Raw genomic sequence first — 27,043 nt, 5'->3', positions numbered from 1 at the left:
TGACTCAGAACTGCGCCCACTCCATATGGGGAAGCATCACATGCTATGCAAATGGGCTTAGATTCTATAAAGTGAGTCACAGTTGAATCGCTGGACAACAGTTTCTTTAAACTCCTGAAACTATTTTCATGTATAGGGGTCCAGTTCCACACTGTTTGCTTATCCGGCAACCTGTGAAGGGGCTCAAGAATAGCTGCTTTATTTGGGAGGAATGAATGATAGAAATTTAGTAGCCACAGGAATGCTTGCAGTTCTGTCTTATTCTTGGGGGTGGGGGCCATCTTGATGGCCCTTACCTTGGACTCTGCAGGATGGATTCCCCTGGCATCAATTCTGAAACCCAGGAATTCAGTGGCCTTTACGCCAATGCTGCATTTGTCTTTCTTTAACTTAAACCCTGCAGCACGAAATCTTCCTAACACTGTCTCCAATCGGTCAGCCAATACTTCTTCCGTGTTCCCCGTGATGAGTACATTGTCAAAGTATGGACATACTCCTGGAATCCCTTTCAGAGTCCTCTCCATCACCTCCTGAAAAATTCCTGGAGCCACAGTCACTCCGAAGTGTAAACGGTTAACTTTATACGCTCCACGGTGAGTTACAAGTTTGTGCGTCGGCCGTCTCCCTGGTAACCGGGAGCTGCTGGTACGCCTGTGCAAGATCTAATTTAGTGAAAATGGCGCCGCCTTGTAGGAAAGCGAGGACATGGCTGACCGTTGGGACCAGGTAAGCATGCGGATTGAGTGCTCAATTGATCGTGCACTTGTAATCCGCGCAAATCCTAACCTCCCCATTTGATTTGAGTGGGGTGACTATTGGGGTTTCCCACTCACCCCCTTCTACGGCCTCTAACACCCCTTGTTCCACTAGTTTGTCCAGTTCGCTCTCAATTTTATGCTTGAGAGCGAAGGGAACTCTTCGGGGCTTAATTCTAATGGGCGATACCTTAGGGTTTAACTTGAACAAAATGGGGGCCCCAGTGTATTTGCCCAGTTGATCATTGAACACATCTGCAAACTTTTTGCAGACGGTTTCGATGCTCTTGACCTGGGTGTTGTGAATCCCTCCAATCACGATACCCAAGGCCTTGAACCAATCTAACCCCACTAAATTAGTCCTTTGGCCTTCAACTATGAGGACATCCAAATGCCCCTAGAACCCCTTGAACCTCACGGACAATGTGGCTTCCCCCTTAATTTTAATTGGAGTGTTTTGGAAATCTGCTAATTTGATATCGGAAGGCCTCAACTTGACCCACTGCTGACTCCGGTTGCACACGTGTTCAAAAGTCTCATTTGAAATTACTGAGACCGCTGAACCAGAGTCCAGTTCCATCTTGCAGGGAATCCCCTGCAAACAGATATCCAATTTGATTTTTGGGGTGAGTGGCCGGTGAACCCCGGTGTTATATATTTTGAAATTGCCAATAGACGACTGCTGGGGGCCCCATGTACCTGTTAGATCTTCGTCCTCGGACTGGATCTCGTGCAGGCCGTCTCTGGGGCGATTTTAGCAGACTGCTGCGATGTAGCCTGTTTTTCCGCAGGCCCAACATTTGGCCGTACGGAATTTGCAGGCCACTCATGTGATTTTTCCCGCAGCCTGCACACTTGGGGTGGGTCGTGCCACATCCACAGCAGGTGCATTTGTGTTGTGTCGGTGTTGTTGGTTTCTTCTGGGTTCTTTTGCTGTTGTTGTACCCTTGCCGATGTTGTGGCATCTGGTCTTAGTGAACCACGTCGATGTTGGTTGTCTTGTCCCAATGTCCGCACCCGTCGTACATAGCGTTTGCTCAGTGCATGGCCCCTCCAGTAGTGCTGGGTCTAGGGTCACTTTGATCTGTGCCATTGTCCAAGTCTCTGGCCAAAACCTCATCCTGGACCTCCTGGAAGGTCAGGTTTGGCTTGGCGCAAAGTTTCTGCCACAACTGCTTGTCCCGGAGGCCAAAAATGACCCGGTCGCGAAGCCTCTCGTCTAAATTCGTGAATTTACAGAGGCGGGCGGCTTGTCGCACCCCCATGATAAAATCTGCCGCTGATTCGCCCGGCCGCTGATCCCTTTTTTCAAAATGGAATTGCCAGGTCAGCTCAGACATTCTTCTGTTGAAATGCCTGTTCAGTTTTTCCACGAGGTCATTGTACGTAACGGCTCCAATGGCTGTTGATGCGCACAGTCCAATGGCCAGATCGTAAACGGCTGGGCCGCTTGTGCACATTAGAGCCGCTACCTTCATACTGTCCTCCGTGATTCTGTTCACCCGTAGGTAGAACTCGACCTGACTCAGGTGTGATTCCCATCGCTCAGGACACCTTGGGTCAAATGGCTGGATCTGGCCAAACTGTGCCATGTTGCATCTGGTCCTGCAGATCCTGCTTTGGATAGCCCTTACTCAGTAGCTGGGGAAGATACCTCTTCCCCCAGTGAGTAATGCGGGTCCTTTGTTAAATCAGCTCTTTCTGAAGCAGGATCCCATCCTCGTCGCCAGTAAAGTGTAGTGGGTTAACACACACAAGACGACGCCAGGCAGTGAATTCAGCTCTTTATTTGTAGCGAAGAACCAGCAACAGAATGGGCTGCCTGTGCCCTTTATACACTCTGACTGCTGAGCTGACAGCCAATCAATTTAACCAGGCTTTCCCGCCGAAAGCTGAGCCACGCCTTGCGGCAGTTATGTACAGCCCCTTCTAGCTGTCATCTGTTAAGCTATTGCTTAATACAATACACACTCCAATACACAGCACCCTGTAATCTATGGAAGGGTTTGAAATTTATTGAGGGAAGATTGCCATTGTTATATGCAACACACTTGGTCTGCAAAATCTCCTTTTATATCTATTGATCAAAGCACTGCAGGGCAAATATGGTAACCTTAACCTATTATTCTTTGTCCATAAATATTAGTTTAACTTGTCTTTGCATGACTAATGATGCTTTGTATTTTTAATCTATATACTAAAACAGTAACATAATGAAAGAAGCGAACAACAAATATATATATATACGTATATCACAAGATATTGAACTTAGCCTTGATTATCTGCTTTATTAACCTGAAACATTTTGGAAATGGTTTGTAGTTAGTTATAAGCGTGATTTATATAGTAGAATATTACGTTCAGATGAACATCTTATCAGCAAATTACCCAGCAGTCAATAATAAAACCCCATATGCGGATTGATCAGAATTAGTTTTTAATTAATTTAGTTTTGATTCCCATTTTTATACTTTTCATTTTTATTAAGAAAATAACCAGTATTGCTCATAGGAATAACACACCAGGACTTACCTTTTTAAAAGCAATAACAATGATATTATCTGGCATTCTTTCAAGTTTCTATTTACACTTCAAAGTGTTGATGTACTAGGTAGATGTATTTTCCTAGCAACAATATACTGGTTTGAGCTATGCCAGCTATTATTCAAAATGTTTTGGTTTGAGTTGGTCTTAGACAGGTAGTCAGGATGACTGATATATAAACACTGTATTAACAGTATCAATTTGTATTTTGGGATTCTCTTAGAAAGCTATGGGGGCTGGTTCATGACAAATGCCTATAATTCAAAATTTACCACTACAGTTGAGACTATTGCACATCCATGCCGAACTATATTAAAGGTGGACCTTTGAGTGAAATTCCAATTCCTTAGCTGTGCAATGAGTCATATAAGACCATTTCTGGGATACTGATTTACACAAAAATTAACTAAATGGAACTAAATAAATAAATGAAATTTCTTGCATTTCTTTGCCCACCCAACCTTTTTTCCCTATTCCCAGAGAGAATCATACAAGTCCTTTCTAGAAATGTACTCCTTTACTTACATTTTGAATCCTGCTAATTAGCTAGAGTTCTCTTCCATGTTAGAAGTATGAGTTTTTCTGTCAATGCATGATATGAATTAAATGGACGACCCAGGGTCCTGCAGTAAAGCTGAACAGATACCAATAGTGTTTGTTTCAGTTTTAACCCAAGCAACAACAAGCATTCTCTTCTGTAGGTGTGCTTCCCTTCATAAGCATTGTCTTACGAAGTCTTGCATTTGGGATTTTCCAATGAAACTCATTACTAAGAGAATCACAACAGAAGAAACTAACATGCTGGGAATTGCTGAAGACCTTTGGTAGAAAGGTGTGATCGTTCTGATATGCTACTTAGGACCTTCCTCCTGGTATCTTATTGATCGTTATGGGAAAAGAAAGCTGGACAAGATTGACCTTTGATCTTCCAATCTTTTATGTATATAATTGCTCCCTATCTGACAAAATGCCCACAAGCTCTTAAGTTATGTCATGGTGAATGAATTCTTAATGTGCTAGAGGCCTCTGTTGGTTGAGCGTGTATATCTTTTGAAATTCCTATGCAAGTTCTTCAGCCTGAGAGTTTTCTTACAGGAATATTGCCCATCAGATAAAGTAGGTCACCCAGTGGTCAAAGAGCTAATTTTAAAACCAGGATGTCAATATTTAAAATTTTCCTGCATCCAATAGAAGAGAACCAAGGATTCCACAGCTTTCCTGCATTCCTGCCACAGAATGGAGTGCAACCTGCTCAGATGAAAGAGGATAGTCCTTACTCATTTGCTTTGTTTGGTGATAGAAGGAGAGCCAGGTCATGTGCCCTGGGTTTTATTTCTGTTAAAAGTAACTAAAGAAAAGGGTCTGATGGCATGAACATGCAGAGCTCCTTAGAGTGTAAATCAACATCTTAATGATATGCATGCTCTTTTCACAATGATTACATCAGCAGACCTTGGAGTCAGCTTCTGAGTCATCCGAAATTATCTCAATTGGCCTTCACTAAAAAAAAAGCCCCAATGGAACTAAGTGGTCATACATAAAGGAGGCTTTTGATTGCATCAGAAAATACATTGGCAGCCACTGCAAACAAATTATTCTCAAGTTTATCAACATTTAAAAGTTACTCTCTCTGAGAGTATCCAGTCACATGTGCTTAGGTTTCACTAAAGGCACTCTTTAAAATTACCCCCTAGCTCTCCATGAATGAAGAACTGTGTTGTGGGGGTGGGGGTGTTTGTGCATGTGTATGTGCCCCATGAAATAAAAAGGTGCCAAGTAAATAATGGTAAATAAACCAAAAGGTACAAATATTTTTTTTTGTTTTGCCAAAAATGTAAAAATAGCTAAATGGTATTTGCTGTTGCAAAATGTATGCATAGATAGTCCTCGGCGTACGACCACAATTGAGTTCAAACTTTCTTTTGCTAAGTGAAACATTTGTTAAGTGAGTTTGCCCCATTTTACAACTTTTCTTGCCACAGTTATTAAATGAATCACTGCAGTTGTTAAATTACTCAAACTGTTGTTAAGTGAATCTGGTTGCCCATTGACTACTTGTCAGAAGGTTGCAAAAGGCGATCACATGACCTTGGGACACTGCAACTGTCCTAAGTATGAGTCAATTGCAAAGCATCTAAATTTTGATCACATGAACACGGGGATGCTACAACAGTTGTAGGTGTGAAAATTGGTCATAACTCACTTTTTCCAGGGCCGTTGTAACTTTGAAGAGTCACTAAATGAACTGTCGTAAGTCAAGGACTACCTGGACATGTGCACATACTATAGGCTGATTAAGATCATAGAGCAATTCTTACTAACTCTGTCTTCCATGTACAGTTGGCTGATCTTCCAGGATTATGGCCCAACACATCCAGAAGGCAACAGCTTGGAGAAGACTGTATAGACATCTGGGGGAAGCCATAATGACATCACATGTTCCATGGTGTACATTATATGACTTACCTGGGCCCAACTCACCTCTTCTTTTCACAGTTTTGTAAAAAAATAAAATTGGGACAGGGAATCTAGGCCCTCCAGATATCACCAAACTATATCTTGAAAAAGTCAAACGGGGATGGCAATTATGAGAAATATTTGGTTGTATTTCAACAATATCAGCAGGACTACTAGTCTCCATTCCTGGAATAATTAAGGGTATTGATTATTGAACCACTTCTATCAAGTTTCATTTGAACCTAGTATTTTCATTTAAGCTAATTTTGCATGTAAGGCGATAAATATTGAAGCACAGTATAGCTCTTGTAAATGCTACAGTTTTTTCACTTAAGAAAAGATTAATATGGGTGAGGGAATAGGGAATTACAGTGTTACTGAGATAAGGAAATATCTGCTAGCAGATAATATTATGTCAATATTGTATGACATGTCATACTCAGTTTGCATCAGCTATATGGTACCAGATATCTATGCAAACTTTATGATGGCTATTTCTGAGCACGCTCTTTGAAAGGCCAAAACTTGCACATCCAGAATGGCAAGTTCAAATTCTTCCTTTTTTTTAGTTTGTGTGTTAAAAAGGAAAATAACTGACTAGCCCAAACCTTGCTTGCCCTAAATTGTCTATGACAGTGGTGGCGAACCTATGGCACGGGTGCCAGAGGCGGCACTCAGAGCCCTCCCTGTGGGCACCCGCACTATGCCTTGGAGGTGGCAACTGTCCGTCTTCAACCAGCTGCCCCCCACAGGTGTCCCTCCCCATGAGCGACATTGAGGTGATCACATCCACCTTGGCCACACCCATCCAATCTTCCATTACCACCACAGCCACACCCACCAAGTAGGCCACGCCCACCTCGCACCCAGCGATAAATAAGTGGGTTTTGGGTTGCAGTTTGGGCACTCGGTCTCTAAAGGTTTCGCCATCTCTGGTCTATGAAGTATCTATTTCATCTCTTATGATTTTTGCTAAATACAAGAATTTTAAAGTAGGGCACATGAAAATGGATTGGGCTGGCTGATATATTTGTGGGATATTTCACAAACTGTTTCTATGGTGGTTGTAGCCATTCACAAGCATTCATCACATTTGAGGGCAAGTCTATCTCAATGTTAATTGATTTTATTTATTTATTAGACTTGTATGACTGTTGTGATTCAGGGTCAGCCTGTGGGTCCGGCAGCCGGGTCGGATGACTCGGATGACTCAGACGAGGGGGAGGAGGAGGGTGTTGAAGACGAACTTGCTGATGATGGCTTGGAGGCTTCGCAGAGCCCCCAGCCAGGGCCCTCTTACTTGGTGGAGACTCAGCTGCGCGAGCCCGACAGTGCGGATGATGATGACCCACAGCTGGCCCTGTTCAAGGACGCCCGACGCAGGAGGCAGTCAAGCAGGAGCAAGCAGAGAAAGGCTGTGGGACTCCTCGGAAGGAGGCACAGGGAGGCCACGCCCTGAACTCTAATAAAGGGAGTGTTTGGGGAAGGGCTGGTTTGCTGAAAGCAACCGCTCCGTTTGAGGATCAAAGCTCCGGTATCTTGTTTCATGTTTTGTTGTTTGTTTGTGTAATAAACTTGGCAGACGTTTTCCAGCCTCAGACGCTTTCCAGCCTCTGCCGTTTGTACAGGGGTTGCCTTTCTGCAAGGCCGGTAGCAGGCTGGTACAGAACAATGACTTCCTAAGTAATTCAAGGCGAAGAACATACAGTACATAATACCCCTTCCTCCTGTTTTCCCCACAACAACTCTGTGAGGTGGGTCATGCTGCCTGCCAGCTCACGATGCTGCTTATCATTTCCCAGATTATTATTATTATTATCAGAAGTTACAATTGTGCTGAGCTTACGATTTATTTATTTATTTTTCACAGAGAAGGGACTCTGGGCAGTGAACAATAAAATGTTGAAATAGAAAAACAGCATATAAAAATATTAAAATTTTTGGAAATTTAGAATTTAAACGGAGGCAAGGATGAATAAAATCTGTGAAAAAATTTGTTAAAAGGCAAAGGGGGGAGCTCTCAAGGTGCATACCGGCTCCACAGTTGTGTGTTTCTCTGTGCCCCCACCTCAGGCTACAGAGCCACATTTTAACTCCTTTTCTAAAGGTCAGAAAAGTGGGGATCCACCTCACCTCCGGGGGAGGGTATACCACAGGGCGGGAGCAATGTCAGAGAAGGCTCTCTGTCTTACTAGGGTTTGGCTGGCCTATTGTTCCCCATCCAGGCTCCCACAGCTTCCAGGCACCTCAGTAGAACATCCACAGCATCACTCACTTCACCCAGGATGAAGATTTATAACTGAGTGTCATCAGTGTACTGGTGATACTTATCCCCACAGTGATGGATGATCTTGTCCAGAAGTTTCATGTAGATGTTAAAAGAAGCAGGGAGCACTGATCCTTGCCGGCACCTCATAAAGCAGGGGCCAAGAACTGGACTCTCACTCTCCATCAACACTGATTGGGACTGGTCTCTCAGGGAAGGGGGTGAACCAACACAAAACTGTGTCACCCACCTCTAAATTCCCAGGTGTTATGTACTCAGCATACATATATATTCCCCTCACAATCATAAGGGAATCCCGGCAGCCGTTGACAGCCGTCAAAAGGCTGCCGCGGCTTTCCCCCCCCACTGACGCGGGAAGCGGCCGATTCTGACAGCTGTCAAACTGCCGCGCATGCGCAGTACACTGACAGCTGTCAAACCGGCCGATTCTGACAGCTGTCAACTGACGCGCAGGCGCAGTACACTGACAGCTGTCAAACCAGCCGGGCCGCGCACGCGGCGTCCAGCCGGAGCTGTCAAAGCTGCCAGCTGGCCCCAGCAACAACCCTGGCTGTCAGCCGCGTCTACCTCAGCCGGTCTCTTCTGATTGGGCGCTGTCACTTGGCGGGAGAACCCCACCAGTTTATTGGTTCTGTGTTTAGTTGTCAAGTGTTGTTGTTGACTATAAATAGCGGGGATTCCCGGCGGTGTTTGGCCCGGGACCTCTGCCCAATAAACAAGTTCTTTTGACCGTGCCTACTGTCTCCTGTCGTCCCTCAAGACAACTCACCAAGTCTGCCCCAAAGGATACAATGGTCGATGGTATTGAAAGCCACCAAGAAGTCAAGAAGAGCAAGGATGCATGTACTACTTCCATCTTGCTCCCACCAGAGACTGTCCATGAGAGCGACCAATGCCATTTTGGTCCCATATCTGAGTATAAAACCTCACTGAAAAGTTCCAAATAATCTGTTTCCTTCAAGATCCTCTTGAGTTGCAATGCCACCATGTTTTCAACCACCTACCCTTAAAAGGGGAAGTGGGAGACTGGATGAAAATTGTGCAGAATGGTATGGCCCAGTGATGAGTAAAGGGGTCTCTTTAAAAGGAGCCATAAACACATCCTCCCATTTGCCATCACTTGGACCCACCTACCTGATGCCCCTCTTGGGCAGCCTTAACCAGCCAGGAAGGGCATGGATCTAATGCACAGGTGGTGGCATTTACATTCCATGGGACCCTGTCCATTTCCTTAGGTACAACAGAATCAAACCATTTCCAGATAATTCTGTAAGTCCGTTACCAGGGCATCTCCAAATGATGGTTAGTTCCTCAGCTTGGAAACTGGTCTATTCTTAACAATGATTGCGGTATTCATGATGATGTGACCACAGTTTCCAATCTTCCCTGCTGGTTTCTCCAAAAAGTCAGTGAGGAAGCCAGAAGAGAAGGCTGCAAATTGCTGATGTGTGGATTTCAACTCCAAAAAAATCCATGCTGGCTGAGGGATTCTGGGGGCTGAGGTCCACATATCTTCAAGCTGCCAAGGTTGAGAAATACTGTGTTTGATGTATATCTTAAATGTGCACAGACATAGAAGATGGAGGGACAGTAGGATTGGAAGGATGCGGTTTGGAGAGAATATACAGGAACAATCATGTTATTGGCCATTGTTGATGATAACCTTGATATCTTGATGGTACCAATGAGTTTATGTAAAGCTACCAGATCTGGGCTGCAAATATCAGGTCAGCTATGAGATGGGAGCAAATGGTTACACAGTGATATCAAAATTTTTAACTTATTGTTATTGTCTAATGGTCACCCAACAGTATCAGTAAGCTAATGATATACAGTAATATATTTCCACTTCTGGACAAACATGTAATGCTATTTCAGTGATCATTCAGTACCTGGATGCTGTCTGGATGAGGAGGAATAAACTCTGATTCAACCTTAACAAGATGGAGGGTTTTGAGGGTTTTGGCCTCCTTGGATCTGCTGTTAACTTTGACTCTTGATGGGGTAGCACTTCTCCAGACAAATAGTGAGAAGATAGTGCACAATTTGGGAGTTGTCTGGACTCACAACTCCTGCTTGAGGAGTTTTGATGGGGGGAGGCTTTGCCCATATATATATTGTGTGTCAATTGCGTCCATTCCTGAACCACAAGGCCTTGCTCACACCTTAGTCACTTCCCACCTAGACTATTGCAACTTGCTCTTGAAGACCACCTTAAAATAACAACTGGCCCAGAATACAATACCTTGTGCAATAGTTGGCATTTCTTGGTTCATCATATTACACCAATGCTATGCAAGCTTAACTGGTTCCCAGTTTCTTTCTATCTGCAATTCAAGGTGTTGTTTATTACATTTAAAGCCCCGCCCCCCAATATGGCACAGGGCCAGGTTGTCTGCCAGACCATCTCTTGTCCCAGTATGTCAGATAGAGTGGGCCTGCTCCAGGTCCCTTCTCTCTAATGCTGCCATCTAGTGGGACATAGGGAGTATGCATTTTCTGTAGAAGCCTCTATCCTGGGGAACTTCCACCCACCCCCTTGAGATCTAGCAGCCTCCCCCTTCCTACTTTTCCAGAAAGCTGCTAAGAGCTGTTTTTTCTCCAGGCACTAAAATAGCAAATTTGGAGCCTGGGGGACTATATAGTTCAGGCATGTCAAACGCGCGTCACATGATGTCGCGTGACGTATCGTGACTTTTCCCCCATTGACGGCAATGGGGTGGGCGCAGTTTCAGTATGATGCATCCGGCCAGCGGGCTGGCAGTTTGACATGCCTAGTATAGTTGGACGAATGTTGTAGGATTCAGTGCTGCATTTTTCTTGTTGTTTTCTTGTTCTGTATTTATTTTCTTGTTCTGTTTTTATTATTGCTATTAGCCACCCAGAGTTTTGTAACAAGACTGGTGATCAAATACATATAAATAAATATTATTTTTACAACCTAGAGCTGTCTGCCCTGTTAATTAGCATGTGTTGAAAGGGAAAACCCTATTTCAGCCAGAGTTCATAAATATGTTACCTTACGTAACCCTAGTCCTACATGATGTACAATAGCAGCAGAATAACAGATCATGAGAAGGTTTAGAGAAAAAAAGAAGATGGGGTTAAGAAGATGACAAGTTCTTAGCTATCATATTGCCCAAGGCCTGGTGCATTTCATTACATATTACTATTATTTAACATAGTGACTTCTTAAGCCAATTTATTATATTTATGCCAGTTAGGTTATGAGCTGTTTGGTGAAATAATAAATATATTTGAGACACTTCATGTGCATTATTACTGAAATATGGGACGGGGGAGCTTGGATAGTACAATGGAAGTGCTGATTGGAATTAAACATTACTATTACATCAAATATGCAATCTTAAACACAAACCATTTCTGCTCCTCACCTTAATAATTAGCCTGCTGTTATTATAGTACCTGCACTCATTATGTTAATGAAAAAGGGAAGGAGGGAAAACTTCAATCAGAGATAATGCACCTGTTTTGCTTGAACATTTATGCCAGAATAAGGGTATATTTATGTTTGTCCTGTTTTATTGGATTGTTGTACCCTGCCCAGAATTGCTTTCTGTGAGTAGGTGAATTGGGTGGGCAAATAAATAAATAAATAAATAAATAAATAAATAAATAAATAAATAAATAAATAAATACATACATACATACATACATACATACATACATACATACATACATACTGCTTGATTGTCTCCTCTACCCACAAACAGACAAACAGCTCAATTTTTCTTGCAAAGAAAACTATTAAGATCACTGACAAACAATACTATATGAAGCAAAGTTTACTTTGTAGCTATGCCAAGGGAAAACTCTCTACATTAAAAAGGCTGAGAAAAGACTACTTCTTAATTAAATCCCCTTTTTACTCATTTCTACCAGCAAGATTACAGAACCTCCTCAGATTTTGTCCTTATCATTTGTTTTCTCAGATAAACTCTGAGAAGTTCAAGTAGGTCAACATGACACTGGCAGGAGAATTAAGATAAGGCTTCAAGGGAAGCAGATGGAAAGGTAGCATAAATCAAGTGATGTTGTTAGAGTATCTCTACAGACATTGCAGTTAAGACTGCATTTATATGTACATTTTATTCAGTTGCCTAAGTAAACAAGCATAGCATTAAATTGACCATCTGGTATTACATAGTGCACACCTGGGTCAAGTTCTGTCATTGAGATTTTGGGAGCTTGCCAAATATTTTAATTATTTTACAATTCTGTGCTGAATCAGATAAATCAGGCACCAAAAGCCTTGAGCAGTTATCGTCAGGAGTGTCAGTGTAAGCCAATAATTAGAAATAACTTAGTGATTTCTATGAGATTTGATAGAAAATATAAATTTAGGTTAAAAAGCTTATTTATCCATGCAACCATTTTATGAAATAGGGAAAGCTGACAAGGCTCATATCCACCCACACTGTGTCCCAATATCCCTCAGGGAACAGGAAATTGCTCCAGATTGGTTGGAAGCAATCTGTATTAAGACACTGTTTCACTTTGGTTACATGCCCAACAGAACCTGTTTCTTAAGACTAGTGAAAGAGTATTTGGAAAATGTCCTAAAGGAAAAATAGACAGCTGGTATGTCTGGCCGGTAAGAATTGGAATTAGCTTTCTGAGCCTTTTTATCCATTAGTTTTTTTACAAAGATAAAACATCTGTGCTTCTTTATCAGCCACATAATATTGGAGTTAATAATCAAGAAACTTATATAAATAGTCCTCAACTTACAATCGCAATTGGAACTTCCATCACTAAATAGTTGTTAAGTGAGTTGCAAAAGTTTTTTTTGGCCTTTTTTGACATGGTCATTAAACAAACCATCAGGGTTGTTAAGCGAATTCAACTTTCTCCATTGACTTTGCATACTGGAAGTCCCCCTGGGAGGGTCGTAAACGGCAGTCATGTGACTCTGGGACATTGAAACCATTATAAATACATGCCAGTTGCCAAATGCCCAACTTTTGATCATGTGACCATAGGGTTCTTTGAAAAATAAATAAATGATAGCTATGTACCTCTGCTTTGTTTGAAAATGTGCCCCTACCCAAAAACAGAGAAAGGAAATATGGGGTAATAAAGAGCATTCTGGAAGGCTGGCAGGAGGGCAGAGATAATTTGCTCTAGAGAAGAATAGTGATAACATGGAAGAAGGTAGGGAGAGATCAGAAAGTTGCCCAGAAAGACAGGAGAGATCATGGAAAAAACCTCAAGACAGTCCTGCCTTGATTCTCTTTGTTGTAAGAAGGAAGGAAAGAGAAACTTTGTCAGGCTATCAAAATTTTGTTATTCTACCCTATAAAAATAGTTGCAGTAGCAAGTGATCTAGCGTACCTCAAAGGGCTAAACTAAAGCTTGTTATCTAATATGCTTTATATGACTAACTGTGCCTACCACAGAAGCCATTTTATGACACCATCAGCAGCATGGTCTCACATCTGCAGTGAGGTTGGGGGCGGGGCGGGGGGGAAAGGCGGATTCAAGCAGTTTCATGTCATAAGTCTTACACTTTTTCTACATGTCATTTAATGAAAACCATTTTGGCATCCATATTGTCAGTTGGAAAGGCTGTCTGACTCCTTCCCTCCCTCCAGCTCCAGAGTTTGAGGTGGTTCTATAATCTTTCTGGTAGAAATGAGTAAAAAGGGGATTTAATTAAATGAGTAAAAAGGGGATTTAATTAAGAAGTAGTCTCATCAGTTTTAATTTAGAGATTTCACTTGGCATAGCCCCAAAGTGACACACTTTTCTTCCTATAGTATAGCTAGTCAATGATCCTAATGTTTTGTTTTGTTTTGCAAAAGAAACTGATACCAATTCCATCTTTAGTTGTTTTCCATCTATTCATTCTCAGTTCAATATGTCTGAAAGAACTTGGCCCTTCAGGAGGTTCTCATCTCCTTCATCAGCGACCTGATGAAGTGGCTGTTGGGTGCTAGATGACAGCTGAAATAACAGAAGGTGTGTATTTCAGACAATCCAGTTGGCTTTCTGCAGCCCACATTCACATGGTACCAATTCCTTTTAGGTGGATCAGATCAAATAAGTCTTGTTTAACAACCTATCATCCCAGAAATGAACACAGCATATATGGTCCATGGATTTTTCTAACTTTCTTTCAAGTTGCTGGTTTATCACTAGTTTGTGGAATCTAATTCCATAATATTGTGTTGTGTTGCTTTCATGGGTGATTCTTGCACCATTCAGCCTCATTCTTCATCGTTATTTTGTAAGTGTTCCTCTTTTCTACTTCTTGCATAATGTTATAAACCTCTATTACGGTCAATCCCTATTGTCTTTTTGCTCAAAATACTGTACACTTTTCCAAATCGTATGCAGGTAGTCCTTAACTTACAACAGTTTGTTTAGTGACTGTTCAAAGTTACAATGGCTCAGGAAAATGTGACTTATGATCATTTTTCATATTTATGACCTTTGTAGCATCCCCGCCTGATCAAAATTTGGTTCATATTGAGGACAGTTGCAGTGTCCCGGGGTCATGTGATCACCTTTTGTGACCTTCTGACTAGCAAAGTCAATGAGGAAGCCAGATTTACTTAACAATCAGGTTACTAACTTATCAGCTGCAGTGACTCACTTAACAACTGTGGTGAGAAAAATCATAAAATGGGGCAAAACTCACTTAACCAATGTATCACTTAAGAACAGAAATTTTGAGCTCAATTGTGGTCGTAAGTCGAGGACTACATGTACATACATGCTAGAGGGAGTAGCGCTTGCCTCATTCAGCTTGCTTCTTGCCGCATCTTCTATATTCTCTTTTAAATAACAACTGGGAACTACACACATAGCATTCCATGCATGCTCAAACTATGCATGCATGCTCAAACTGCTAAGCTTGTAAGCCGCCCTGAGTCTTCGGAGAAGGGCGGGATATAAATGGAATTAAAATAAATAAATAAAATAGAAGGAAAGTTTCTCAACACAGAAGTGCTGCATCTGGAGAAAAAAACCCTACTTTTTCATATCTGCCACTGTGTGGAACTTCTTCATCTGAATGATTGCTAATACCATCCAAAATCTGGCATCCAATAGAGCAGCCCACTCCAGGAGGATGGATGTACAGGCCTTCTTCTACTCTATTCTTCAGATCAGATGAAGGAATTTTTTTTTGCTCCATAGATGAATTGATCTCAAATTGCCTTTTAATCTTTATGTGATGATTTTTAACCATCACTGATGCTCGGGGTATAATGGAGGTGTTTTTTTAAAAAAAAATGGCTATTGGGCAGATCAAAGGTTTTTATTTCTGGCCAGATTCTGATCAAAGATCAAAGCTTTTTTCTATCTATCTTAGATTAGACCTAAGAGAGAGGTTAGAATGAAAATGATCACAGGATTGTTCACGGTGCCAGCAACAGTACAATTTTCTCAACACATAGATGTGTAGGTAGAGAACAGCTAAATGGAGATAGCCTTGCCAGAATTGTAGCTATATTTGAAAAGTAAAAAAAAAGATTGTTCAATAAAGGAGATGAAAAATATTTCCCACAAAAACCTCAAGCCATTATTAAATCCAACAAATAATTTGTATGCATGGAATAGGCAGGGGAAGACACAGTTTGCAAAATAACACTCAGCCATAACTAAAGGGAAGAATTACATTCATCATGAACTCTACATTTTCATTTCCAGTTATATACTTATCAACTCCATTCTACAAGGTCTGGCCACATTCATTCACATTGTTTACATTATATTACCAGATCTGGGCTGCAAAAATCCACAAGGCTAAGAGCAATGAGTTAACTCTTACCATTAACTCTTTGTTACTGTCTATTGGTTATCTGGATTTTTGCACCCTGGATTTGGTAGCCCTAATATTACATTCTTTCCCTTTCTCCTCATTTCACAAATAATCATTACATCTACTTTCCTTTCTTGATTGGTTAATTTATGTTTTACTTCTCTTGATATTCCAAGCTGCAATTTTCCATGTGTGATGGCCATAAATACTAACTACTCAGTATAGCTATGGTCCACTGAGGCTGTCACACAACACTGTTTAGTAAGAAAAGAAAGGACTAGATTATGTAACCAATCTTAGTTATACTTATGCCACATGGAGGATTTTCAGATAACAGTAAGCTCATAAAATTGACCTGGGTTGTTTTTTTTTTGCACATAGTAAATAAACACATAAACCAAGTTTCAAATGTGTTTCTGGCATACTGGCCACTATGTGCAAAAAAATCCAACAACAGGTCAATTTTATGACCTTAAGTAAGGTCATAAAATTGACCTGTTGTTGCATTTTTTTGCTATCTATGCAAGCATGGAACTCTAACCTAGAGACTAACTTGCCAGTTCATATACTTTTCCTAAATCCTATCAACTAGTAAGAATATGTGATAGACCCAGATTCAATCTTGCAACTACGTGTATTCTCTAAAAGCGAACTTTCCCAGAACCCATTCCAAACTGCAGCTGTCAGGATTCTTTAAGAGCAACAGTAAATGTTAAGCTGACATGAAAGTAATACACGCTTGTGGCATAGGTATAGTTGTAGTTGAGGTGTAACAATGAGAATCAAACTCATCTTTATTTCACAATGAAACTAATGCATCAAAAAAGGCCTAACATGACCTAAAACCTCACCCTGCTCTCCTCTGGCAGAAACTTCCTCTGAAAAGATAATCCTTCACTTTCTACTAATAAATGAAAGACCAAATACATTCCTGAATAGGCACCTCTATGTATGACCTGTTCTTGCTGGCTTCTTTGCTTTCCCTTCTGGAGATCTTTTATCAGAACTTACAGGACACCTCTCCTGCAAAAGGCACAGCACATACCTTACTAAGCATTTCAGCTTAGTAATCTTTATTAGAAACTTTGCTTTAAAACAGCAAAGTAATCTTTGACTTACAACCACACCTGGGATCAGAACTTTAGCCACCTAGAAATGTGGTCATAAAGCAAGACATCGTATCACTTAGTGATTGCATACTCAAAAATCCCTGTGGCCATTGTTAAGCGAATCTTACTAGTCGTTAGCTGAGGATCCACCCTTATCCAAGCCAATCAGGATTTGGTTCCCCCAGCCCTGAGCCTCAGTAAGGTAAGGAAGAGCCTCCAACTCCCTCCATCCATTTATCGCTTCCCATTTCTGCCTTTTTGGTTGCCCTGTATCCTGCCTTTGAAGGGCAGCAGGCAGCCCCAGAACTGTCCGGTGCCGAGAGGCTGCTTGTCACCCCCTGGGAAGCTACAGCCAGCCCAGCCCAGTCACAGTCAGCCTCCCACCCTACATTCCCCTGTATGCATTTCCCCCACCCACAGAGCACCTATTGTGCACCCGATCCACCCTCCCTGACCTTCACCTTGAAATTCTGCTTTGCTCTGAAATGTTTCAATATCTAATAAAAATGGGAAGAATTTGCCTTCACTGTTATTAGGCTTAATAATAATAATAATAATAATAATAATAATAATAATAATAATAATAATAATAATAATAATAATAATAATAATAATAATAATTGGAAGGGACCTTGGAGGTCATCTAGTCCAACCCCCTGCTTAGGCAGGAAACCTTATACCATATCAGACAAATGAGTGTCCAGTCTCTTCTTAAAAATGTCTAGTGTTGGAGCATTCACCACCTCTGGAGGCAGGTTGTTCCACTGGTTAATTGTTCTAACTGTCAGGAAATTTCTCCTTAGTTCTAGGTTGCTTCTCTCCTTGACTAGTTTCTATCCGTTGCTTCTTGTCCTGCTTTCAGGTGCTTTGGAGAATAGCTTGACTCCCTCTTCTTTGTGGTAGCCCCTGAGATATTGGAACACTGCTATCATGTCATCCCTCACTTTTCTCTTCGTTAAACTACACATACCCAATTCCAGCAACCGTTCCCTATATGTTTTAGCCTCCAGCCCCCTAATCATCTTTGTTGCTCTTCTCTGTACCCTTTCTAGAGTCTCGACATCTTTTTACATCGTGGTGACCAAAACTGGATGCAGTATTCCAGGTGTGGCCTTACCAAAGCATTGTAAAGTGGTATTGGTAGTATTCACATTCTCCCCACTAATGTAAGAGCCTGAATCAATTAAGTAGCTGTCAGTAACAATTTGTTTGATTTTCAACATTTATACATTCCATAAATACTGTACTTTATTTAACTAAGTCTCCCCCAATCTACAGCACTCAACTGTAGCAGTCAGTCAGCAGGGCTACTATTGTACAATGCAGCTGGAGGGCCCCTGATTACTGATATAAATCAGCAATAATGAAATATGACAATTTCTACAATTCCTTGCAATGGCCATGCTGGGCAGAATTTAAATTTAAAATATCTGGTAAATATAAGGTTTCCTAGCTCTATTCTAATCAAACTGTTTTAATGGTTCAAAATGCCATTGCTAGGTCTGGTCTAGGCATCAGCTCTTGATCTGAGAGTTCAGATTTTTTTGGGCTGAACCGAAGGGGGAAAGTTGCTTTAATTTTCCTTCTCTTCCTGAAGAAACCTCCTCCTCCAGAGTTGTCTCAGACTGACATTCTTAACAAGGCTTATTCAGCAAAGGATCATGATAATCAGGGATGAGAGGAAGATTTACTTTTACAAAAGGCTGCAATCAAGGCCTCTATGGATCCTGTGAAGCAGAGCTTATCATCCTCAAGCTGCAAATTTGGTATTTTCAAGAGTCTCTGTGGATGCAGATCAGAATCAAATCAAGGTGAAGACAAAGCAAACAGATGTTAACTATTTCATTCTTTCATCACAACTTTACTATATTATACCTGCTTTGTGAAACACTGATTATGGATAATGCAAAATAGTGGGGAGTAACTCAAATGTATAAATCTATAACAATGACCTGCTGTTTTTGAATAATATCTGAATTGAACCTTTTAATGGTATTACAATGGCCTCACGCAATTATTCAAGAAAGATGTACTAAATGGATACTAAATTGTCATTGGCTGAAGCTGTTCTTTTTTATATTCTATCAGCAAAGAGACACTATGAATTTTTGTCTCTGGCTATAATACTAACTTGCTGCAACCTAAACACAGGCAGAGTCAAGTCAGGTTAGAACTTAGAATGGAGGCAAGAAATATAAATTTTAAAAATCCTGGAAGAAAGTTGTTGCAAAATATTTTGAGACCGCTGCTAAAAGGGCTGCATTGATGGCTCTATGTAAACATTAGTTAGGAGTTGATTCAACTTGATTGAGCCTTTAACTTCCAAACTACACTGAATGGTTTGATCTCAACAAATAGGAGAAATGTTAACAAGATTGGATTTGCCAGAAATCCTATTACAATCTCCCTTGCTCATTAAAATCAGAATTCAACCAGGAGAGGCACTGCAGACATGGTATGAAGAAAAAAAAGGAAGTCCCTCCAAAGAATTGAGGTCAAACTGTAAATCACCCGCAAAAGATGCTTTTAACAAAATCTTTTTTCCATATTGATCAGCTTTGCGCTACAGCTAATAAAAAACAATGTTCTGCTCTAGCAAGAAAATTTTTAAATTGCAAGGTACTGGATTGGTCCTTCTCTGTAATAATGTGTGCTTAAACGGGACATACTGTTTAAGAGATTTGGGCTTCCTTAAATGCCAGTGTAGGTGTGAAATTTATGCATAAGCACACAAGAAGCGGGGATGAGGCTAAGTATATTGGTCATGCCTCTTCCATTTAAATTGAAAGAATGGAGTGGGGAGAGCACCAACAGAAAAAGCTTTTCACCAATAGTACATTGTTTTTAGACAAAGGGAAGAGATAACATCTTTTTCTTACTATTTAAGGCTATTCTTGGTCACTCAAGACCATTGCATAATTTTTTTGGGTTGCTGGCCCAATCCATCTAGCCAATAAGTTACATCTGCATAAATTAAAAAACTTGATTCTAAGTGAGATCTATCTATCTATCTATCTATCTATCTATCTATCTATCTATCTATCTATCTATCTATCTATCATCTATCTATCTATCTATCTATCTATCTATCTATCTATCTATCTATCTATCTAATTTATTAGCTGTCCATCTTACCACAGGGTAATTCTGCAATCACCTACAAGATCAAGAGGCTGTAGTCTAGATAACTGCCTGATATCCAAAAGGGACAGGTCTTTAGTTCATTTTTTTTAATTGACATAGATAGATCATTAGCCTCCAGGAACATATCTTTTAAATCCTAGATATGCTTTAAGGATAACTAAATGGATTTACCTTGGTAATGTTGCTAGCACAAACAAAATGTAGTCAAACTAAATGGTTGCCAGGTCCAGATGAATTTCTGCTGACCCATTTAAATTTCCTTAAATTAAAAACTATCATAACTGAGAATGGAAATTCTCATGATGTTATAAATGGTTATGATAAACTCTTTTTTCTAATTAAAAGTTTATGGCTTGAAGGATTTAATATTTATAATCCAACAAGAAGCAGAAAAATGAAAGGTGTAGGTAATAAACCATACAAACGTGTCTCTTTTTTTTAAAGGCAGTTAGTGAAACCTATATTTCATATCACTTATACAATCTTCCACCTAGTTATTTTCCATTTTAAAAAAGGTTATAAGAATTGACAATATTCAAAAATATCAAAAAAGTAAGGACACCTGATGCCTCTTTGAATAGCCATTCTTGCTGTGGACTGCAATATTCCTATACATAGTTGTTTGCAAGACCATTTCAAACTCTTATTCTTTCAAGCAGACTATTGATTCCAACCACAAAGATTTTAATACTATAAATTCTCTCTTTGAATTCTTGTAACTGAAGCTGATATCTGTTTCTTTGTTCAATATTTTAGATTAGGAAAGCTCTTGGGCATTCCCTCTATGTTTCCCTTTATTTTACCAGGCAAAATATGGTCTGTGGGTATTTTAACTTGCCATGCTATTTGCAACTGTTAACAATTTAGGAATACAGGAGTGCCTCCAGGCTGGAACTGAGCTATAATATGTCCAATCTACAGAAAAGAGTCTCCAATGAATGCTGCAAACTATAGACTATAAATTTATTGTTTAATATAGGAAGCTGTGTCCAGATTTCTAAATAATAAATTAACATCATTTCTGGAAAAAGGATCATTAGTCACAGAAGCCCAAACTGCCTTCAGGAAATGCCAGTTCACTCTGGATCTCTGTCTGGCCCTCTCACACTGCAGAAAAATATTCCATTCTCCCAGTAGAGGAACTGCTACATTTATGGGCCAGAGGGCTATATTTGACTTCCCCTAAATCCAAAGTCTGGCAAAAATTCAACAAAATGCTATTGACAAGAGATTAGTCCTTCTAATCTCTGTACAAAGATAGAGCTCTGTAAAAAAATAGTCAACTGCAAATAAGATGTAATGATGGTGATCTTCGAAACATTATCCCTACGAATGAGGGTGCATCTCAGGGTTGCATTTTCACCACAACACTATTTAACTTCTATGTTAATGATCTGGCATTATTTCTAAACTGCATGAAAGACCACTTCCCTTGGTTGCAGAAGACTATGTTTGATGCTCATGCTGAATAATATAGTTCAAGATTGAGACCCAAGCATCTTCTAAACTTGGCTGATTATGGAAAGTATATATTGAAATATACTAACTAGGACAAATCTAAAATCCTGATCTTCCAGAGGAAACTTAAGTGCCATAAATGAGTGTTTGTCTGTCTGTATACGACCACAATTGAGCCCAACATTTCTGTTACTAAGTGAAACACTTTTTAAGTGAGTTTTGCCCCATTTTATAACTTTTCTTGCCACAGTTGTTAAGTTGTTAACTTAGTAACACAGTTGTTAAATGAATCTGGCTTCCCCATTGACTTTGCTTGTCAGAAGGGCGCAAAAGGGGATCACATGACCCCGGGATACTGCAACCGTCATAAATATGAGTCAGTTGCCAAGCATCTGAATTTTGATCACATGATCATGGGAATGCTGCAGTGGTCATAAGTGTGCAAAACGGTCATAAGTCAGTTTTTCAGTGCCATTGATGTAAGTTGAGGACTGCTTGTACATTTATATGGCTAGCCTTTTCACAGAAGGGACTCTGGGTACCATCCCACAATCAAGAAAAATAACAAATATATAAAAACACTCATTATAAAATCAATTATTACAAATGAAAATATACTACAATCAAGCGGGCCTTAGGTCTCTTGGCTTGTTGTTTCACCAATTCTCTGTACTGGTGAACCCACCATTGTCCTGCACTTCTGCATTTCTTCTGTTCAAAGATAGATACTACATTCCAGTTGCAATTCAAACTTTTAATGCTAAGCTTGCCTCACACCTCCTACGCTGAGCTTCTGTATAATATCTCAAGAGCTCTGTAGTATTCAGTTGTGTTTTTTAAAAACCGTCTTAGCACTACAAAGCTGTGTCCCAAATGATATAGCCCTTTTAAAGATAGGACAAAGGCCACTGAAAGCCAGGGAATATTGAGCTGCAATTATTCTTTCAAGGACTAACAGTCCCTACTGGTATTTGTGCATAAGCAGAAGGAAAGGACAGCATAAAACCAAAGCATTATTAATATTCACACACAGATTACAAGCCCTCCCAAGTATGCACTTACTAAACGTATAAATGTTAAATCATTAAACATATATATTATAGCCTCTACCTAAAGAGATCAATTCAAACTCAATATAAAACCAAGAAACAGAGGATTAAAAAAACATGCAGTCAAATGTGAGAATGATGTTAAATGATCTAATCACATGTTGTTAAAATGTTCATAGCCCGAACTAGCTATTTAAAGAGAATAAGTGAGACAGTCTTATCTATCTCAGAAAGAAGGTCTATGATTAAGATTATCACACTAAAGAGAGTTTTCTTGAGTACCTAAGTCTTTGAGAAAACATTGAGATATGACTGGGCCTCCAATGGTGGCATAAATTATGTACACTTAAAGAGATGTTCCTTTAACAGTTGTGTTTCTTTAGTTAAAAGGATTATCTATTGTACTGTATTCAGCTTGGATACCAGTTGACTCCGGGCTGCTAACAGCATAAAAAACTAATTGCAATTTGAAATTCAGATAAAACAAACAATGAATAAGATAGTGAATCTACCTAAAAGGAATAAGTGGCTTCAGTCACCCTAGCCTAAAGTCTGGAAGAAGACCCAGGTCTTTAAAGCCCACTGGAATGCTATCAGGGTGGCAACCACCTGGTTCTCTGGGGGATCCTTATTCCAAGAGGGCACTAAGGTCTGGATGGGTGGCACTGTTTGTTCAAACAAATCTGGAACATGCCAACCTATCAGATCAAACTGGCAGGGCTGATATCACAGGAGACAGGTGGCTCCTCAGTAGCCAGGGCCTATGCCATGTAGGGCTGCCCACCTTCTCAACAACCTTCCCTAAAAATGGAAGTTTGGAGACAGGATGATGGTTATCAAAAATCATTGGAGAAGTTGCACCAACCCCTTCTTCAAAGAGGCTGTCACTACAGGATGAACCGAAGTGCAGGCCATCTCCCAGGTGACTTTCATAATCTTGGAGGTCTGGGTTCAGGAAACATGGCTCAACTGATAGCAGAGAAAATCCTGTCTACCTCCTCAGGAGTCATTGGTGCAAATATTTATTGAAGAATAATTCTGGAAAAGGAAAACCCTAACATTTCTTCTATTCAGGACAAAGTCCTTACAACCATAACCTTACAGACTGCAAAAATAAATATTGTTAGTTTATTTTTCAAGGTAAACTAGTTGAACATAATATCTAGATAATGGATTTGATAATATTTATTAGATTTATATCTTATCTTTCCTCCAGGAACTCAAGGTAATGTACATCATCCTCAATGTTTCTTTTTAGCAACAAACCTGTGAGGTCAGTTGGGCTGAGAGGTTATGGCTGGCCTAAAGTTACTCACTGTTTCCAGGTCTAGGGATAGGCTTATATCTGGGTCTTCATTATTTTAATCTAGTAATTTAACCACTACACCAATACTGATTTCTGGTATGAAAACACGATCACCAACAATCTAGACAAGGGGAACAAAATTCTGTCTACATCTGGGATGCCAACTAAGCAAAGGTGTTTTTGTATTACTTATTACTCTGCTCATGTATTGAGTTGTAATCTTATCTGTAGATCTAGTTTAGTTTAGTTTTAGTTTTATTATATTTGTATACCGCCCTTCTCCCGAAGGACTCAGGGCGGTGAACAGGGCACATATAAAATACAGGGTACAAAAGTTAAAAAGAGAATTAAATACAAGGCCCAAGCTAAAACAATAAATAATAATGTAAAAAACCACAATAAAAAACCCCAACACATCCCCCATCAGGCCAGGCCGGCTTGTTCGAATAAATAGGTCTTCAGATCGCGTCGGATCTACCCATCTAATTTATCTCTCACCCTATGATATAAATCTAACTACTAAATTATGCCTACATTACTAATACAATTATTTTCCATCTTGGTTAAACAGATGTTATCTATCATGATTTGCTGTCTGTGGACTGCTTAGTCCAATTCTACTTTTGATTGTTTTATATTTGTGGGGGAACACATGCTAGCTTGTCATAACCAACCTGAGTAACTCAGGTTCATAAAGTTAACGATAATGCAAGCACTTCTATTTGGGGGGAGCAGGTTAAAAGAAGTCCACAATAGAAAGACAACGAAAGGTCCACAGTAGAAGTTGTGTTCCTCTTTTATGTAGGCCATATGTGCAATGAACATAAAAAGAGCCAATATTTTGATGGTACCGTTGACTTTTTTGAGTCCCTTCAAAATCATGTAAAGTATTAGTACTGCTTTATAAAGCCTTATTAAGGCCACATCTGGAATACTGCATCCAGTTTTGGTTACCACATTACAAAAAAGATGTTGAGACTTTGTAAAAAGTGCAAAGAAGAGCAACTAAGATGATTAAAGGCCTGGAGACTAAAACATATGAAGAAAGGTTGCAGGATTTGGGAATGGCCAGTCTAGAGAAAAGAAGGGCTAGGGGGGACATGATAGCAGTATTTCAGTATTTGAGAGACTGCCACAAGGAGGAAGGGGTCAATTTATTTTCCAAAGCACCAGAAGAAAAGGCAAGAAACAAGGGGTGGAAACTAATCAAGGAGAGAAGCAACCTGGATTTAAGGAGAAACATCCTAACAGTGAGGACAATTAACCAGTGAAACAGCTTGTTTTCAGATGTTGTGGGTGCTTCATCACTTGAGGTTTTTAAGGAGAGACTGGACAGCCACTTGTCTGAAATGATATAGGATCTGCTGCTTGAACAGTGCCCTGAACTAGAAGACCTCCAAGATCCCTTCCAGCTCTATTCTGATTAAGGGCTCTAGTTTAGCAAACCCCAGAATCGCTACCCTACAACCAGCATATATATCTTCTCTTATTTAAACCTTCCACAAATAACCCTGCTGCAAAGGTCAGCAAAAGTTGGCTATTTTGGACTGAAATTATTGGATAAGCATGTTCATACTTTGCTTAGTAGGTCTAAAATGGCTTGTTAATATGGCTTAACAAGTAAGGAACAATATAATTCTACAGTATGTGGTCTCCCTTGTGTCACAGCAGGTCACAGTCAATTAATCTCTATTATAGCTTACTATATAATGAAGATACATTGTTGGTATGCATATTTAGTATTTAGAAATTATTTTTGTGTATGAATCAGAGTATTGTACCCCTCTAAATTGTACTTAAACTGTACATTGGTGAAGTTATTCAAAGCCAGTATAATATCTAGTAAGGGATGCGGTGGCTCAGTGGGTTAGGATGCTGAGCTTGTCGATCAGAAGGTCGGCAGTTTGGCAGGTCAAATCCAGAGTGCCGCGTAGCAGAGCGCGTTACTCGTCCCAGCTTCTGCCAACCTAGCAGTTCGAAAGCACGTAAAAATGCAAGTAGAAAAATAGGGACCACTACGGTGGGAAGGTAACAGCGCTCCGTGCGCCTTTGGCGTCTAGTCATGCCGTCTAGTCATGACCACAGAGACGTCCTCGGACAAGCGCTGGCTCTTCGGCTTTGAAACGGAGATGAGCACCGGCCCTAGAGTTGGAAACGACTAGCACGCATGTGTGGGGGAACCTTTACCTTTACCTTATAATATCTGGTCTCTAAATATTTTATTTTCTAGAGTTTGCTTCAAACTCCTTAAAACCATTTTATATAGACATAGAGGATTAGTGTTTAAAATCAGTGTTTCTCAACCTCAGCAACTTTTAATATGTGTAGACCTCAACTCTCAGAATTTCCCAACCAGCATGCTGGCTAGAGAATTCTGGGAGTTAAAGTCCATAAATCTTACAGCTGACTGTTGAATTCTGGGAATTGGAAGTCCACACATTTTTAAAGTTTTTGAGGTTGAGAAACCAGTAATATGTATGTAAGCAAATTTCTTACATACATATTACAGGAACAGTTTCTTACAGGAACAGTTTTGCTGCTAACTATAAAAATGTATGGAATTGTCATGAATGGGATGTACAGGGGGGAACTCCCCACCCCCACCCCAGAAGACTGGCACCTTCTTAAACCCCCGACCAGCATTTCCTTATTGCCAGCTGGGGGCTGAGACCAGAGATATCCTGTGAGAACTGGGGAGATAAAGGTTGGGAGAGCCTGAGAATTGAGGAGATAAAACTTAGAATTACATTGAGAAAAGTTTCTCCGTGCCCAGATGTTTATTCAACCTCAGAACAGCTGGAACATTTCCAGTCTATCACTCAGTTCTTTTTTTCTCCCTTTCTTCTCTTATGCTGTATTTTTCCACCTGGCCGTCTCTTCTTCCTTTCCGCCACCTTTCATCCCTTTGTCTCTCTCTCTCTCTCTCTTCCCATTCCCCTCCTCCCAAATTTTCCTCTTCCTTCTACCTCCCTCAACTTCTCTCGACTTCGTCCTCAACTCCCTTTTGTTGTTCGGGCTTGCAACCGCTCCGAACTTGCTTTGATTCCGCAGCGAAGGGCCAGATCACGTGCGTTAGTGACAGCCTGTCTCGGCGCGGCCCCGAACACCGCGAGGCTCACATTGGTGCAGCCGAAGCCGCTGTCCA

The 27,043-nt window shown here is 40.5% G+C and overlaps 1 protein-coding gene across 1 annotated transcript in view; it reads right to left on the bottom strand.

The window, feature by feature from the left end:
• Positions 1–27,043, bottom strand: part of NDUFAF6 (NADH:ubiquinone oxidoreductase complex assembly factor 6) — a 310,512-nt gene that overhangs the window by 283,045 nt on the left and 424 nt on the right. The gene's annotated exons all lie outside the window — the stretch shown is intronic.

The sequence above is a fragment of the Vipera berus genome (assembly GCF_964194415.1).
Source record: "Vipera berus genome assembly, chromosome: 3".
In the NCBI taxonomy this organism is placed as follows: Eukaryota; Metazoa; Chordata; class Lepidosauria; order Squamata; family Viperidae; genus Vipera; species Vipera berus.
The sequence above is the reverse complement of the archived record's forward strand: the minus strand, read 5'-3'. Positions and strand labels throughout refer to the sequence as shown.